Source organism: Neopsephotus bourkii, unplaced genomic scaffold (assembly GCF_033783945.1).
Source record: "Neopsephotus bourkii isolate Nb327-2 ecotype Australia unplaced genomic scaffold, CSIRO-AGI_Nbou_v1 NB_842, whole genome shotgun sequence".
In the NCBI taxonomy this organism is placed as follows: domain Eukaryota; kingdom Metazoa; phylum Chordata; class Aves; order Psittaciformes; family Psittacidae; genus Neopsephotus; species Neopsephotus bourkii.
The window spans coordinates 22,988-36,516 of NW_026901338.1; positions in this window are offsets into that span (position 1 = coordinate 22,988).

Below are 13,529 nucleotides of genomic sequence, written 5' to 3' on the forward strand. Positions count from 1 at the left end.
ATACATTTGAAAGAATCTACAGTATTATACAAGCCATATCTTTTCTGTACAATTTTTCATCTGATTGAATTTGCTGTTAAAAAAAAACAACAAACAAACCTATGTTGCCTATAATGAAGGTGGTGTGATAAACTGCATTTTTAAGGGCCTTTTTCCAATGACTTGCCAGTCTGCCAAGTGTCAGAACATCTATCTCAGGGTATTACATATATTTCAGAAATAAGGTTATAGAAAAATTACACAGAATAGAGCTAGTAAACCATATGGTCTTTTTACTATGAAGCTCTTTGCTTTGAAAAGAAATCTTGACATTTGATGGAACTGACAGCTAGGGGTTAGGGTTCCAGCTTTAATTCTATAAGCAGAAAAACCTCTTAAGTTATGAATAACTACTTCTATATTAGCTTTGAATTGATTTTTGTGATAATTTGTCACTCCTGCTACAATGCATACATGTTAATACAGGTCTATGAGGATTACTCAGTGAATCTGCTCAAATTTATCTGAGACTGAATCTGCTCAAATTAGTGTGCATGGGACAAGCAGCACTCTCCCTGTAATTGCTTCCTCTGATAACCACAGGTTACTGTGTGCTCAGAAAATGTCAGCAGGGAAACTATCTTGTGAACCAAATGTTCAACTTCCTGCAGCCTAAATGTCTTGAACGAGAAGACTTCAGTGGTGAGACGTATCAGAATGGGTGATAAGGAAACTGTAGTGACATCTTGGATATAAAAAAGAGGTGGTTTTATGGAAGGTGGACGTGTAGAGAGAGTAAAATGATGACAAGAAAGGACAGAAGCAAAAGAGGTCAAGTAAGTCATAGGAGGGTGGCAGAGATGGGCTTGAAATATAGCTCTCCAAAACACAGAACAGAAGTTGGGACTCCTCATCTGCACTAACTCTCTGCTACCATTTAATTATAAAGTCTACCGGACAAAGCAAGTTCTATTGCTACCTCACAATCTCTTCTTACTGTCATTTATTCCTTCAACACAAACAGCAACCTTGAATAAAGATACCCAGAGTATCTTGAGTAGATTAACAGCATGTTTAAATTAATGAATTGCCCTGCCCATACTGATTACCTTCATGAAGAATTATCATGTACTGTGCTGTGTAGGTATCTCCTACAGTATATAACCCCACTGAAGTTGATATGCTTCAGTAGCTGTACATCTCTTCGCTAGAAACAATATTAAATTAAAATAAACTAACCAAATTAAGATTGGAAAATTAATCTTAAATTATGAAAGTTGGGATTACTTAAAGACAAACCACTCCACAGGATTTCTGCCTTTCAGTAATGATCACAGTATCACAGTATCACAGTAGGTTAGAGATTGGAAGGGACCTCAAAAGATCATCTAGTCCAATCCCCCTGCCGGAGCAGGAACACCTAGATAAGGTTACACAGGAACGTGTCCAGGCGGGTCTTGAATGTCTCCAAAGAAGGAGATTCCACAACCTCCCTGGGCAGCCTGTTCCAGTGTTCCGTCACCCTCACTGAGAAGAAGTTTCTTCTCAGGTTTAAGTGGAACCTCTTGTGCTCCAATTTGTACCCATTTCCCCTTGTCCTTTCATTGTTTGCCACTGAGAAGAGCCTGGCTCCATCCTCGTGACACTCCCCCTTTATATATTTATATACACTAATAAGGTCACCCCTCAATCTCCTCTTCTCCAAACTATAGAGACCCAGCTCCCTCAGTCTTTCCTCATAAGGGAGATGCTCCACTCCCTTAAACATGCCTAAAGACCTTAAACATAGACCCTCCCCCACATTATTAATGGGTGCTACAAACACTAGGGATTTCTTACCCAACTATATCTGGATTTCTGCATGTAAAAGTTTTATCATGTAGTACTTATGGAAATTAAGCAACTGTTTTGCTTTTATAATTGCTTAAATTTTGTGTATTTTTTTAAGACTATCATAGCATGAGCAATTTGTCTTTGAAATACTTATTTCAGAAGTCTTTTACCTCAAAATAGCTTGAAAATATCATTAAAAAGTAATTAAAAATTAAAAAATTAAAATTTAAAATAGATAAAAATTAGATTATATTTCTTTTGTTTTCTATAAATAAACATTAATCTCCCTATTTGATGTGTTCAGTACACCCAATACACATCCAATATTTAAAAGAGATGTAACATATATTCATATTTTGTGCAATATTTTGGTCAATTAAAAAAAAAAGAAACTTTAAAAATTAGCAACTAATTTTTTAATACAGTATCCAAAATAGTTAAGATGACCACACACATTATTCCCATTTGTCTGAAAATATCTCAGATAGGATCCATCTCTCTGGAACAGAAGTTAGCTCCTGCACAGGTGCATTATTTTCCTTCTGTGAGAGAAAAGGCAGCTCTCTGATGTGATCTGCCCACTTTGGGCTTCTCTAGTGTAGACAAGCAGAGGCCTTTAAGTTCTTTAAATTAGAAGTGCATTCTTCAGGATACAGTTGCAATTAATTGCCTTATACAATATTGACACAAGAACATGCATATCAAAATAGTGTAATCAACAACAGTATGCAAGCACTTTGTAACACCATCATGATAACATCTGTAAGTTTCATTTGCAACTCTTTTATCAAACGACAAATAGAACAGAATGTAAATTAATACTTATTTTTACTACATATGCACTGCATATACTGTTTGAGCTATAGCTCAGTTATGCCTACTACAGGACATAGTGCATTGGATTTTTTTAATCAATTTAAATACAGAACACATAAGATAGCATTCTGGGTCATTCTGGCAGAAAATCGGTTATTAAAGAGCATGAAAAGATAAATTTTACAATATTGCTGTTGAAACAGATGGGATTCACAATTTTAATAAATATCTTCTTAGTGGAAGCTTTTCATAACGACAGTAATTTCTGTACCACTGGGCTTGCCTGCAGCTGTCAACTAACCAACTGAACATTAACTGCTAGTACAGATTTATTTCCTTATGAATTTGCCTGGTTTATAAAACAGATGAAATAGATCTAACTGCAAAAACCACACATTGCTTCATGCTTTTCTTTTCTTCTCATTTAGAGAAAGTCAGCCAGCGCAAAAGACAGTATCTATGTGAACATCTTTAATACAAATTTGCATTACCAGCCAAGTTGCTCCTATTTGCCTGTGGATCTCAAGTAACCTGCCAGGTATACCAAGAACTGATACCAGCAGTAGAACCCCTATCTTCATGTATTTATATTGTGATGACTCAACATGAGCAGGACATGGAGCTGTTGGAGCAAGTCCAGAGTGGAACCACAAGGATGATCAGGAGTCTGGAGCACCTCCCATATGAAGATAGGCTGAGAAAGTTGGGGCTGTTCAGCCTGGAGAAGAGAAGGCTGCATGGAGATCTCATAGCAGCCTTCCAGTATCTGAAGGGGGCCTACAAGAGTGCTGAAGAGGGACTGTTCATTAGGAACTGTAAGAGATAGGACAAGCTGTAATGGGTTTAAACTTAAATAGAGGAAGTTCGGGTTGGATATAAGGAAGAAATTCTTTACTGTGAGGGTGATGAGGCACTGGAACAGGTTGCCCAAAGAAGCGGTAAGTGCTCCATCCCTGGCAGTGTTCAAGGCCAGGATGGACAGAGCCTTGGGAGACATGGTCTAGTGTGAGGAGAGCTGGAGCTAATTGATCCTAAGGGCCTTTCCAAACCTAACCATTCTATGTTTCTATAACTATCCACAAATTCTTAATAAGAAATCCACAGAAATACATAGTGAGGTTTGTGTGGGGTTGTTGTTTGTTTGTTTGGGTTGTTTGTTTGTTTGTTTTAATAGAGCTGCATCATATTTAGTAAAATGCTTTGAGCCACATTTTGTTAATAATTGACTTTCACTGTCCTAGAGGCCATTAGGAAACAGTGATAGCAGAGTAAACTCAGCTGACCCTTTAAAAAACTGAAGCCATCTGATTCAAGCCAAGGGCTGCAATTAGAGTCAGCTGTCTTACAGAGAAGAGATCTATCTCCTCCCTCATTTCTTTTTTAGGTAACCTGTTTTCAAGCCTTGCCTCAAGCCTCTCCAAAGGCTGATTAAAAGATTTCTTGGGCACTGCATCCTTTGACACTTGAGTCTAGAAATCAGAACTGCATTAGGTAATTAAATCAAAATGAGTGTATTTCAGATTCCCTGCTTCACTTCTGTAGGGCACTGCACTGTGGTCAAGTTCTATGTAATTTCTCTGTCAGCCCTAGAAAGCACATAAATGCGAGAGCTAAAATTAATTAAAGTAATGAAGCAGAGGATCCCCATCGTTGGGATGCTATTTGGAAGGAATACAGATGGGTAAAAATGCAGTTGTTGCCTCTGCAGTACCTTAGGGAAATGTTTAAAAGCAAGCATCACAGGCAGGGCCACATTGGTAAAATTGTGATGGCAATGAGCAAAGTATCTTGCAATATCTTTGAAAAGAATCATCATCCTCTCATCTAACCTTATCTTAAAGCCATGTATTTTTCATATTAGTAAGGTGCTTTGATGGCAGATTTTCTAGAGGCTGAAAGGACTATCTCCTTGATGTATTGCACTTCATTTTGTAGTGTCTCAGATTGCCTTCCATTGATTGTACTCCAAAGAATGGCACTCAGTTCAGATTCCTCTAATTGAAAAAAGAGAGATGAGGCAGAGGTCACTATGTCTTCTTGAAGTCTGATGGAGAATCATTTAAGACTTGACACTTTTGTTTGTTTGGGTGTTTTTTGACTGGATAGTTTCTCCATTAAAATTATTAGTATAGAGTCACTCCACTTAAAACCACAGGCAGCCCTGCTAAAATTAGCACTGGCCATGTAAACATCAGCCTAACATAATCAGGTCTGGTTTCTACCAGTATCCTCAGAATCTGGAAAGGACAACCTCCAAAATATTCACAGACAGCAGCAGCTGCTGCTGGAGAAGGATTGCTAATTATTTCTCAATGAACTCATGCAGAAAAGGGGCCTGATATCAGGCAGTAAAGAGTGGGATATTGCCAGCACTCCACTAAGTATCTGAAATACACAATAAAAGTCAGGCCCAGGTTTTCTTCATTTATTTTGCCCTGCTAGCAGAGATAAAAGAATGGGTCAGAAATGAAGACTAAGATTCTTTTATAGCAGCTCTTCCAAAAATGGTTCAGTGCAAAATTCCAAGAGTTTAATAATGAATTAGACAGCATTTTTGCCTCAGCTGTTATTAAGGGTAGATTAATTTTTGTTTGCATCTTCCTTTGTTGTGGTTTTTAATTAATAAACTGTGAGAATGTAAAAGTCTGCATTAGTTTTGCTACATCAGTATTATAATTAGGCAGAGTCAATGGGTAAATATAAATAAAATTTTCTCAACTGACAGCCATCACACAACAACCAACAGCCTCCATCTGTAGAAATACTGACAGGACATGGTCCTGGACAACCTTGCTTGAGATGATCCTGCTTGAGGAAGGGAGGGGTTGGATGGACAAGATGATCTCTAGAGTTTCCTTATCACTTAAATGGTTCTGTGATTCCTCAATTCTGTGATCAGGATAAGATAACTATTCTTTGTCTTATTTCTGATTTTAAGAACACATAAAAAAATACATTCTTGTTTGCTAAGCTAGATGCAGCTGGTTCATCTCAGTGAATTGCAGGTAATATGAAGAAAAGTCCACCTCCTACGAAGGGAAAAGAAGAAGGTAGAACAAGAGATCACCCCAGCTTAACAATTAGCTTTTCAGTGCACCTAAAGGCAAGGAAAGCAGCATACCAGCTATGGAAAGGTGGACAGGTATCCATCGAGGACTACAGGAGCTTATACAGAAATTCAGCCAGGAAGGCAAAGGCTTAGCTAGAACTGAAATAGACAAAGATATCAAAACAGCAAGGAAAAAAATTTCAGATATGTGAGTAGTAAGCAGAAGCACAAGGAAGAAAGTCCCATTGTTAAATGGGTCAGGGAAGCTAGTTACATGTAATGCTGACAAGAAAGCGGTTCTCTCCAAGTTTGCTGTTGATACTGAATCACTGAGGTGGACAGAAGGGAAAGCCAAATTACAGACACTTGGACAGGCTGGAAAAGTGGGCCAGGAGGACTGTATGAAGTTCAGCAAAGTACAAGGTCCTGCAGATGGGTCGACATGACCAAATGTCCAGCACAGGCATGGAATGTAATGCAGTTCAAGTTACTTCGTTATATACAATAAAGTAAGCAAAAGCTAATACAATAAGGATGCAAAATGCTAAAGGTTAAATTCATCTCATCCTGATTTTTAATGTTTACATTACCAATTTTCTGTCATCAGTACAGTGTATTAGGTACGTAGGATGCAAGAGAGATTTCTTTCACAGATGGCTCACAATGATTGCATTTCTAGGAGCCTGCTTCCTGAATTATGGTTTCTTCTAGGAAAAGTTAGAGTTGTCCTTTCCCCTACCTCTGAAGGCTTCACAAAATGACAAAATGGTTGAAGCTGGAAGGGGCCTCAGGCAGACATGGTACAATCTCCCTGCTCAAGCATGGTCACCTAGTTGCCAAAGAACATGTTCAAGAAGGCTTTTGAATAGCTGCAAGGATAGAGAAGAGACTCCACCACCTCTCTGTGTGTAAGTTTCACTATTCCTGTGCTCAGTCACCTTCACAGTAAAAAAAGTTTCTGTTATGCTCAGATGGAAGTTCCTGCTTTTCCTGTCACTGGGCACCCCTGAAAGAACCTGATCCTATCCTTTTTGTACCTTCCCTTCAGGTATCTATTATATACATCAGCAAGATCTGCTCCTCAGTTGCTGAGTTCCTTGGTTGAAAAAATTAATTCATGAATATACAGCTCAGATGTTAATAAACAATTTTACAAATGACTGGTTAAAACTTGAGAAGTTGCTTTAAAAAATAATGGCACAAATAAAGGAATGAATATTTGAGTCTTCAACTGAAAGGTTTCACATCATCACCATCATAGGAAAACAATAAAATGCATTTGTTTGCAATTTTACAAATCTCGCATTAATACAATTTTGGCTTATTTCATTGAGAGATTTCATTCAGAGGAATTTCTTTCTGGTACAAAAAATGGATACAAATTAAATGCTTGCTATTCAGGTTAAAATAAATTGAAAACAGGGCTCAGTAACTAAATATGTTGTTTCATTTAATGCAATTTATTTTGTTTTTAAATGAAGCACGTCTAAAAAGCCAAGCATAAAGTTTCCTTTCCAGTTATAAAATTATCCTCTATTAGCCTATTGTGCAGTTGCAGCCAAAATCAAAAACATTATTTTGACATGAAAGCAGAAGCAGTGGAGGAGGCCACCCTGCATTAGATGAAAGACATCTGGCAGAAGGAATGCCAAATAGATAAGAGTAGGGAGTGAAGAAGAATAATCAGGCATGAAAGTAACAAAAGTTTTCTAATTATTCTATGGTCCAACACTTTTTCTACAACTTTGTGGTGGACTGACAGTTCCTCTTGTTTTCCCTTCCAAATCTATTTTTTCCCTCTGATAATCTGATAGAAAGTAGATGTATCCTATTTTCCTTTGACCATTTTATACATATGAAAATTGTTTATTGATCATCCTAATTTCCCTGATGACAGCTTTATGTTGATAAAATTTTGTGAGATCCAGGCATCCAAAATATAAAGGTCTGCAGCACAGTAATGCCCTAGATCCAAACTCAGAGAAAGTAGGAGACATACTGCAGAAGTGAAGGAAAACAATGCAAAATCTCTTCTACATCAGCACGGTTAGAGATGTACCAGTACACCTTTTCTCTGAATGATTCTATTTGTGGCACACTAAAAAATAGAAAAATAAAACTCAGTTACATTAGGTCAATTGGTTCTTCCTTAACTAAATTTTAATTTTATTTTTTAACACATTTAAACATAATTCTGATATTCACAAGACAGATTAGTTCGTAAATAATGATCTAGAAGAAACACCAGAAACAGTGTGGATGAAAAAGGATTGCTGAGGTGAGTGGAGAGTTAGATAGTGATATTTTTTTAGAAACAGGATCTTAGATTTTCTGCCCTACTGTGCTAACAGGAAAACTATGGGCCATTCAAACTCTATCCCACCTTAATATAGTGAATTAAATGTGTTCTGTATGTAACTAGTCTACAAGCACTTAATAACCTGCCTAAAATCTTAAAAAAAAAAAAAATTTGAAAATAACCACAAAAATATACATAAAAATGAAAGAAGCACACAAGAAATATCATATGCTTTGTAAACAAGTGTGACTTTCTTTTTAGTACCCAGCCACAAAAAACCCACCAAACTTTAACCTTTCTCTCTTGAAGAAAGTTCATGTTACCCTAGGATAAAGTACTAGCAAATAAGACTATGACAGCTTCCCCTTTTCTTAATCTTTTTCTAGACTTAAACACACACAAAAATGTCTTGAGTCCATGGCTGAAAGGAAACTGTAATTGCTTCGGTTCACACATAATTGAATTTCTTGACATATTTCAAATATCTGATTATTTTTGACAGATGTATTTTTACTTTCATTTTAAACTTTTACTGGATATACGTATCGCTTAGTCCAATCTCTGAAAGCACAGTAAAGTTCTGAGGCTGTAGCAGATTTTAATCAAAATCTGCAGTCTTGTGAAGTCAGTAATGACACTGGTGCTGTTACATCCTTCTACTTTTTATATACAACCAAAAATTGTACTGCTTGTTTCCAGGAGAAATATCACACTTCATACAGCAGACAGCAACTGGAAACATCTACATATATATATTATATATATACACACTCTTACTGTCTCTTTTAAGTGAATGGGAAAGATTACTCAGCACTTTTGCCTTTTCCAAAGTTGTTTCCTTGACATAGTTCATTAACTTTTGAAACAGCCAGTTTAGCTATTATTCTTTGCTGTGAGTCACATATATATATATTTTCCAAGTTATGCATTTTCATAGTCTTAATGTTTACACTCTTCAATTTTTTAAGTTGAAAGGTTTCTGTAGTAAGGTAGAATTGAGCTCCACTCTATATTTTTGGTTACTTGGTACTGAAGAAAACAGGCAAAATTGGTAAGAAGAATTGTGTGCAACATCCTAAAATGAAATATGTGGCAATGTGAGCCTCAATGTGAAACCCTGAAACTTGTCAGCAAATAATCTCTGGATTCAAACATTCTCATGGAATTAGCTACACCTATTACTCAAACTGAAAATAAAGGAAATCAGGCTTAAATGAAAATACATGGTCATGCTCTTACCTACAAAGCAGAAAAGCAAATAAAATACAAAAGACTATTCTAGATTTACTTGCATTTCACTCAAAATCCTTAGAGAGAACAAAGGTTTTTAGAGCTGGGGGTTCAGTCTCATGAACTGTTTTAAAAGTTGTCCCCTTAACTGAAATTTTTCTCCTACTCATAGCTTTGCAGATAACTTTCCTTTGTTCTTGTCCCCATAGGTAAAATATTCAGAAGTTAGCCAGAATATTGCTGCAATGTAACTGAAGTATTTTGGATTTGGCTAGGAGCTGATATCTTTGAAGAATGTCATCAAGGCTTGAGACCTCTCTTGCCTCAAGTTACTTCTCTCAATAGAAGTTTTGTTTCACAATTTTGAGTAGTTTCTTTTGCTCAGACAGCAAAATAAACATTTCAAAACCTTTGTTCTATTATGTTTTATATGCTACACATATAAAGTAATATGAGCCTGAAATCAATTCTGTTTGCTTATTTGGTTTTAGAAGTACTGAAGGCTTTCCACAGAAATAGCTATGACACATTAAGAACAGCAGCAGTAGAAAACTTGGCACTTAAACCAAGCAGTCATATCTTCCTAGTGCTAGATATGAGTTGAAGATGTTTATTTTGGCATAATGCAAGTGAAAAAAAAAATACACTCTGAAAACAAAGTTTCAGGACTGAATTTATAAATTACAATAATTATATTTCTATTCTATTACAAAATAAAAGCCCTCAGAAAATATAGCCTTCATTTCTTTTAAATTTATTATCAAGTCATTTTGATTATTTCCTCAGTCCAGAATAGGAAGTTAAGTCAAATAATGGCCTGGGTGTCATTGCTGATGGATTTTATTACAGTTTTGGGAGTGAGCCCTGATGTAACTGCAGTCACCAACTTGTTCTTTTTTTAACACTAATACTTTCTGACAGAACCCACACATACCGTACTTGTTTTAGGTCTATAGGTCTCAAACTACAAAATAATTTATTTTTCAGACTCTGAAGATCCTCATGTCTACACATATCATCTTTTATTGTCAGTGTTGTCTCACATGGTATTTATGTACGCCTCTGCTCCTCAGTCATTATACCATGTAAGGACACATCAGTTTATGTTCAGAAATATTTAAACCCTACTGCAAAGATCTGGGATACACTGAGCACATAGATACTCACTGGTTGTACTCAGATCATATTTAAATTTTATTAAGATTTCATTCAAGTCTCATAATATTTTACTCCCTAAATTCCTGTGGCTAAGATGACATTTATTATGATTCTCCTGGTTTCCTGAGGGGTCACTGAAATATAGCATAAAGAGATAAAGACAATTAGCAGTTCTTGGTTGAGGATTGTGCATTGCTTCCTCTTGTGTGAAGGTTACAACCTACTCAGGAGTGCTAATTTAGAGCAAAATATAGTCAGTATTCAAAAAAATCCAATAAATATATGAGTTGGTGGCCTCTCAAATTCAGAAAGGAATATCAAGGGATATGTTTGGGCCCTTGAGAAACAGAAGAAAAGGACAAAATGCTTAGAAGCAGACATGTAGGAAATTAACTGGACTGAAGAGTCTTGCTATAGTATGAGATTAAAAAAAAAAAAATCAATAAAGTCCCCAGTGAAGACAGAAAGCAGAAGCCACTATAAGATATTCTGGAAGGGATCGAGGACCCAAATTACTCAACAGTGTCAGAATCGCTCTGAATCGTACTGACATGGAAGACAGGCTTTGGATGACTCAACGTTAAATGTGAGCTGCAGTGTTTCTTAATAGTTGCTGCAGACCCTGTACACCTGTATGAAGCCAGAAATGGGAATCACAAGTAATCCATAAGTCAGGAGGTAAGATGATTACCAACAGCAACGTTTTCATGTGAAATATAACAAAATTCTACAATTTAGATTTTACTTATTTTTGTTGTGGCTCCTCCGTTATAGTTCTTAGTAAGAGACATGTTGATTTTCTTTGATTCAGGAAGAAAGCAAACACATCATCATTGCTGATTCTTTTTTACACTTAAAGTACAGTAGTGGATAAAATCACACTAAAACAATACCTTTCTGGAACAGGAGGAGACATTTAAGGTCAGTAACTAACTTTCACTGACAATATCTTGCCATGAGATAACTGGGAATGAAAATTGTCATGGAAGTGACTTAATCAATTAGGATTTTCCATTTTAAACCTGTCAAAACAAGAAGCAGCAGCCTTCAAATCTACGGTGTTTTCATTTTCCATGTTTGACGACAGTCTCTAAAGAAGCTCAAGGCAGAACTGATTTGCAGTCAAAAATTGAACAAAGGTAGGGACAAAAGTTTTTCCCAATAGCTGTTTGCCATTGGTGTCAACTGAAGTAAAGGTAGAGCAAAAAATCCTTGTGCATAAAGATGACAGTAAACAGATTTTCTCAAACTGTCATTTGTTATCAACTTAAAGAAAAAAAAATGAAATTGTTTATTTTCTGATATATGGCAGCACTAAATTGGAGTAAAAGTTAGAAAAGGGTTAAAAAACTTATTAGTTCATTTTTTCTTAAAACCTAAGGGAATACATTGGATCTCCAAATTTAATTTCATTATTAGATATCTTCCTTTTGTGTAAAGACTAATGACCACAAAACTTAAAAGAAAATGGTGATTCATTAGAGCCAACAGAATGCAGTGGTTATGCGTTAAGAAAAGAAAGCTTGTGTAGTCTGTATCTAATCATAGAATCATAGAATAGTTAGGGCTGGAAAGGACCGTAAAATCATCAAGTTCCAAACCCCTGCCATGGGCACAGACACCTCACACTTAACCATGCCACCCAAGGCTCTGTCCAACCTGGCCTTGAACACTGCCAGGGATGGAGCATTCACAACTTCCTTGGACGACCCATACCAGTGCCTCACCACCCTCACGGCAAAGAACCTCTTCCTTATACTCAATCTAAACTTGCCATGTTCAAGATTTCACCCATTACCCCTTGTCCTGTCACTACAGTCCCTAATGAAGAATCCCTCCCCAGCATCCTTATAGGCCCCCTTCAGATACTGGAAGGCTGCTACGAGGTCTCCACACACGAGCCTTCTCTTCTCCAGGCTGAACAGCCTCAACTTTCTCAGCCTGTCTTCATATGGGAGGTGCTCCAGTCCCCTGATTATCCTCACGGCCCTCCTTTGGACTTGTTCCAACAGTTCCATGCCCTTTTGATGTTGAGGACACCAGAACTGTACACAATACTCCTGGTGAGGTCTCACAAGAGCAGAATAAAGGGGCAGGATCACCTCCTTCGACCTGCTGGTCACGCTCCTTTTGATGCAGCCCAGGATATTGTTGGCTTTCTGGGCTGCAAGCGCACACTGCTGGCTAATGTTCATTTTCTCATCGACCAACACCCCCAAGTCCTTCTACACTGGGCTGCTCTGAATCTCTTCTCTGCCCAACCTGTAGCTGAAATTGATGGTACTTGATTTCTTGCCCCAGTTGTCATCCATCATTAGCAAAAGAATAAGCAAAATAATATAGCGGAAATTCTAAAAATGCCAATTCAGAAACTTAAAGCACTGTTTGCCATTTTTGATTGAACCAATACAAGCATGTTTAAAAAATGTTTACTTATCCAGAACTCAGCAGAGCTTTTTTTTTTTTTTCATTTCTTCACTGCAAAACATTTCACTCATTGCAATCATTTAATTTAACATTAATAAACAGGATTTCTTAGAACTCGTTTGAAAAACTCAAGGCTCAGTGTGAGCTACTTTTCTTGAACAAGTTAATTTAATTAGAAAATAACCCTGTCTGCTTGATGTAATATTTTCCAGTGATGATTACTTCACCTTTCTTTGAGAATTGTTCTCAAAATATATTAAGATCATTGTTAAAAATATATTTCATTTTGTATTTGGCTACTGAATAACAATGACCTGGCTTCAGTCCCTGATTTTCCTGTTAAAGTGAAAACTCTTCATTACCAATATTCTGATTTTAGGGATGTAGAAAAAACAATTCACCACCAAAGTTCTCTTTGTTCAGCTAAATAATCTGGGATCACTGAATCTCTCATTCTTATCTTCAATCATCTTAATATGCTTGTATTGCAAAGACAAACAACACCTGTAGAAGGCAAAACAGGCTAACTAACATTGCGTATCAAATGAGGAACTCTATAAGTAAATAGGCTTCAGGAAGTTTGAAAAAAAACTCTGTATTCCTCTTATCAATAGGGAGAAGTACCAAAAGGTAGGGGGAAAAAAAGCATTTCCACTTAATTTAGCTGTGAAAATTAGGTAGATCTGTGGATCCAAGAAACAAAAGCAACACAAAAGACTGCCTCTGGTAAGAAAGAAA